The sequence below is a fragment of the Eptesicus fuscus genome, chromosome 3 (genome assembly GCF_027574615.1).
Source record: "Eptesicus fuscus isolate TK198812 chromosome 3, DD_ASM_mEF_20220401, whole genome shotgun sequence".
Lineage (NCBI taxonomy): Eukaryota > Metazoa > Chordata > Mammalia > Chiroptera > Vespertilionidae > Eptesicus > Eptesicus fuscus.
Window position 1 is genome coordinate 57,917,671 of NC_072475.1, and position 6,000 is coordinate 57,923,670.

The following is a 6,000-nucleotide window of genomic DNA, read 5'->3' on the forward strand; positions in this document are numbered from 1 at the left end:
ACCAGGAGTTCGACCAGCAGGCAGGCCAGCCAACCACCCATGTCCCCTCGCCCTGGCCAGACCCCACCCATGCACGAATTCAATGTTATTTCAGACTGATTTAAATTGGCAGATTGGACTAAGTGGATATTCAGGGGAACTCAGTTGTCAGCTACTAAAAAACAAGTTACTACAATTTTTATATTACACCCCTGTTATTATACAAAAAGTACTAGGCAGGATCCTATTCCTGGAGCATTACTGATGGTTCATCTAATGGTAAAGCTGCTTATCATGCAATGAATTCAGATCAGTTACACTTCTGTGCAAAGAAATGAATTAGAAGTTATCAAGGCTGCATTGCAGGATTTCTAAGAGCCTTTTAATATTATTTCTGATTCTGCCCATGCTGCTGGCCTGGTAAATAGAATTGAGACTGCTCAATTAAAATGGCTCAGTGAACAAAGTCTATTTATATTACTTAAACAGGTATAGCAAATTGTACAGCAAAGATAATATCCCTTTTATATTACTCATATCAGGGCTCATACCCCCCTGCCTGGTCCTTTAACAAAAAAAAAAATGCATATGCCGATCAATTGGTTGCTTTATTAAAACAGGCCACAGACTCTCATCAACTTTTGCATCAGCCTGCCAAAATGTTGTCTAAACAATTAAATTCTCAATCACTAGATAGCAGGCAAAACAGATTATCAAGGAATGTCCCACTTGCATGTTACATCTGCCTCAAGGACCTAATACAGGAATTAACCCTCAAAGATTGATAAGGGACCATATCTGGCAAATGGATGTAATATACTATACTCCGTTTGGACGCCTTGGGGGCATTGCATGTCTCTGTAGATACCTTTTCAAAGGTCCTATGGGCCACTGCATCTACAGGAGAAACAACAAAATAGGTCATTAATCATTGCCTAGCTGCTTTTGCTGTCATGGGAATTCCAAAAACTATTAAAACTGATAATGGACCTGCATACACAAGCTGTCATTTCCAGCAATTTTGTACAAAATGGAAAATTCAACGCATTACGGGAATACCATACAATTCCCAAGGACAGGCAATTATAGAACACCAACATCAGCGGCTAAAATCCCAACTTGAAAAACAAAAAGGGGGTATAGTGATGCTGGAGAAATCTCCTGTAGGTAGACTACACCAAGCCTTAATTACTTTAAATTTTTTCACTTGTAATGCTGATGGCAAGACACCTATGGAAGTACACTGGTGTCAAAATAAACCAAAGGAAAATGGTTTGATTAAATGGAAAGATCCCGAGTCTGGTTTATGGAAGGGTCTCAACCCTTTAACATTTTGTCGAGGATATGCTTATGTATTTCCAGAAAACTCCTCCAAGCCCATGTGGATTCCTGCAAGAAATATTAAACTTCAAAATGGATCTGAGGGAGAAACTGACCAGATTAGTGAGGACTTTGCAGCTGGAGCCTCACCCTGTACCTGTGGTTGCAGACAGACAACTACTCCAGCCCCAAAAAGTAGTAGCTCCACGCAACACACTGAAGATAAGGAATGGAAGGAGAATGAGACAGACGAGAAACAGTCCAGAGATGGCCTGGGGGATGGTGAAGAAGACAGTCCAGAAAGCTGAGCAAATTTGTGAGGAGACAAAAAATCCCAAGAACACCTGAGAATTTTTTCCCTGCCATGCTAGCAGCCATCAGTTGTGCTGTAATACTACCAGGGACAAATGGGGAAGTATATTGTACTTATGTTCCTGACCCTCCATGGGTGAGACCCCTCATTTGGACTGATCCTCTGCCTATAGTCACCAATAATACCAAGCACCTTGGTCACCCAGGGGTACCACAGGTGGGACAAGGAAGTATCTGGGTGAAATATAATTACATGGGTGTCACCATCCAGCTTCCCTTTTGTATGACACAGAATCCAACTGCTGCTTCTTTGTGTGTAGAATTAAAGAAGGGTTCCTTGTTAGCATGGACACCAAAGGAGAGGGAAGCAAAAGCCCAAATACATCTACTATCACTAACTGCTCCTGGGAAAGGTACAGAAAATGTAACATTACTAAGTCATCCCCTCCCCCCCCCCCGCCCCGCTAAGCCATTATGTAAATGTTTTATGAATGGCACCCCTCAGAGGAAGAAATCAATTGTCAAGCCTGCTATAGTGACCACCCTACCAGTAGCAAACTTAATAACAGTTTTCCTTTGTGAATTGGAGTCATTATGGGTCTGCTTATAGTAATAACCGCATCCTAAAGTGGTGATATGAGCCAGCTCCAGCACAAAACTCTACCTTTCTCCCAACAGAGGTAGTATTAGCAGATAGAGCAGTCTGGTAGAGTACACTACCCGCCTCTCTCCAGCCCCACACCACCTTAGTATAATTGTTGTACTAATATTCTTGTAGTCCAGTAGGTTTTAAAATTGATTGCTTCCCTTCATTCCTACAGCCAATTAGTTACCAAGACATTCATTAATGTATTCATGACTTTTGAAAAATCTGTCCTAGAAGAAATAAATGTCTTTGAAAATCATAAAACATGGACAAATGTAGTACAAAAATGATAAAGTATAATAATTAATGCTCACAACAAATTTATAAGAAAATTAATATTAACTCCATTTTACTATGAAGAAACGGAAGCACAAAAAGGTTAAAAATCTTTCCCCAAGGCTACACAGCTAGCGACTGATCAGGCTGAGATATAAACACAGGCGATCTTGCTCCAGAGCTCAGCAGGATGCTGTATTACGTAGTGATGCTCTGCCCAGATCTCTTCTTCAGGCAAATAAACCCATTGTCCAGCTGTTAGAGCTGTTGAGAGTTCACAGCAGTGTCCCTCACTGGCCTTGCCCTTGCCTCATCTCTCCTACCTATAGTTTCCTCTTCCTCAGGGCAGGGAATATTTCTGTCTCCTACATTTGAGTCCAGTTCTACCCTCAGGCCAAGTTAACCATTTATGTGGTCCAAATAACAAAGCTGTGGTAGTGAGGGTGTGGAGTCTTATATATGGTGTGTGATTTGTTAATTTATCTTTGTACAATAGTCCCCCATTATTTTCACAGGATACATTCCAAGACCCTGCCTCCCCGCAGTGGATGCCTAAAACTGCAGATTGTAAAGGATCCTATATATACTATGTTTTCCCTATATGTACATACCTATGATAAAGCTTACTTTGTAAGTTAGTCACACTAAGAGATTAACACTAGTTAATAATAAAATAGAATAATTATAATACTACTAGAGGGCCAGTGTATGACATTCGCTGTCCAGGAGCCCTCAGGAGCTGTCTGACTGACAGCTAAGGATGTCTGACTGAGGGCTTAGAACCACTTCCCGTGGGGAGCGTGCCTAAGCCCTCAGTCAGACATCCTTAGTGCTGCCACAGAGGCAGGAGAAGCTCCCACCACCGCGGCTGTGCTCACCAGCCCTCAGCCCAGCTATGGCTGAACTGTGCTCCCCCTGTGGGAGCACACTGACCACCAGAGGGCAGCTCCTATGTTGAGCATCTTCCCCCTGGTGGTCAGTGCGCATCATAGCAACCGGTCATACCGCTGTTCGGTCGATTTTCACATTACCCTTTTATTATATAGGATAGTATAACAAAAGTTATGTGATTGTGGTCTCTTTCCAAATATATTATTGTACTATATATTCACTATTCTTCTTGTGATGATGTGAGATGATAAAATGCCTATGTGATGAGATGAAGTGAGGTGAATGATGTAGTATTAGACTACTACCGTTGACCTTCTGACAATACATCAGAAGGAGGATCATCTGCTTCTGGTGATCCTGGGTCATTGAGCCATGACTGCAGGAAACCGAACATTGAGACATTGGAACTTAAATGTGAAAAGGGAAACCAGAATGCTTTGGTCAACCTTAATCACTCTGAATGGTCAGAGCTAGTCACTCATTGGTTAGTTGAGACATTGGTAGTTAAATCAACTCTCACCTGTTAAACATATGTAAATTTTTGCTGATTGTCTATTATTGGAATTTCCTGCCTGAAGGATATGGGTGTATCTCAGAACCCCAATAAAAGGGATGGCAAAGGCCAGAGCAGTGAGTAGTCCTCCCACTAGAGGTGGGCTCCCGCCTGGCCCTCCATTGACCCAAATTGATTCTTTTCTAGCTTCTTTTCATTTTGATTGTGGCCTTCTCGCAGAAACTGGACCTGAACAGGAACCCTGAAACACGCGGGACGTGACAAGGGATCCCACACATGACGATGTTGATGGTTGGATGTCAAGAGCAGATGATTTTGATGGTTGGGGAAATTTAATATTTTCTAACTGTGGTTGACCACTGATAATGGAAATTTACCATGGAAAGTAAAACTGGGTAAGAGGGGACTACTATAATTTCACCACTTTTTACTTAATTTATCTTCTTGTGCTTTTGCTTAATTTAAAACTGTATTGATTCATAATTTTTATATCATCCAAGTAAATTGTTCCTTTTTGTCATTAATGAGTAACACTTTTTCTCCTTTATTCATTCTCATTGTCTTAAAGTCCATTTTGTCTTGTATTAATTTTGCTATGACCACTTTGAGTTGGTTAATCCTTGCTAAATGTGACCGACACTTTGAGTAGGTTGGTTACTTACTCAAAAGCAGTCTCTCCTTCCTTGATAGAACTTAACTTTGTTTAGATACTGAGCAGCAAAGTACTTAGTTAAACAGATACCCTCTGAGGACCACATTTGAGTAATGGTTGGGCTAAGCCAGTTTTAGTCATCTCATTCCCTTCCAGTGGGATTGTTTAGGGATGCCCATGTGACACTGTTACTTTCTTCTTCCATAAATAGAGACACTTAGGGAGAAATCCTTTTTCTTTTCTGCTTTGGGGATGTTATCATAGGGTACAAGAAAAGTGGCTTTTAACAATACAACATCCACATATGTTTTTATTAAATCTTGTGTCCTTACTAATTTTACTTCAAAAAAATTTTTTTTCTCAAGTCCAGTGAGCAGTGAAAGATGTGGTCAAATCCAAACACCAGAAACTAAAATAGATTCATAGATTTGAGTTGACAAAAACTTTGCCCAGAATTTGGCCACATAGCCAGAAATTTCAGAACCCAGGGGTTCCTAAAATCATCCCTAAAACTCCAGGGAAGCGATAGCTTCCTGAGTCTCCTTTTCTCACAGCTCAGTGAGTTCCACTTGAAACTCATTGCCCTGGTTGGAATCCTGAGATTTGTTCTCCAAAGTCATACTTCGAAGCAAAATGGACGATCCATACTCAGCCAGTTCTCATCTCTTTTGAAATACTTGGCAACTTCTGTTGGCTGCAGTGATGCACCACACAGAGTCCCTGTTAAGGAAGGACTTGTTGACTCAGCTGCTCAAGGACGCTCCCTAAACATCCTGCACATCACATTTCAGGTCAGCATCTGATCCCTGGGGAAGCCAGCCCCTGAGGTAACTGGGGATGACATTTTACAGCATCAGTGATTGAGAACTGGTGCCATCTGCTCAATCCATGTGTGATCACAGCCGGGCCAGAGCACCTTCTGAAGAAATGAGCCGTGTCCTTCCTCCTGCAGTCTCAAATTCAGGGTATTTGGATATTATATCTATCGCCAGTCACAAAGCACAAACTTGTGAGTTATTCTACATACAATAAGGTGGATATCTCAAGCCCTTACATTCTAGAAGCCTTTGATCTGTGGAAGAGGTAATTTTTTTTTCCTGTTTCCATAAATCAGTCATATGTCCAAATTAAAAGAAATAAAATATCCACCCTACATATCAACTTCTCCCCTAAATCCCAAAATCTGTCAATGAAATAAAGGCATGGACATAAAGAAATTTCACTATACTCTCTTTTTATATCAGGCAATGTACCTAACTTTTTAAAAAAAATTCTTGACACAGTAGGAGCTGAATACATTATTCCAGCTTATCTTTTACTTCTTAACCACCCTCCCCAAAATTTAGTGGCATAAGACAACAACAATCACTCATTACCGTATTATCTTTCAAGATTTGGGGGTTTGACTGG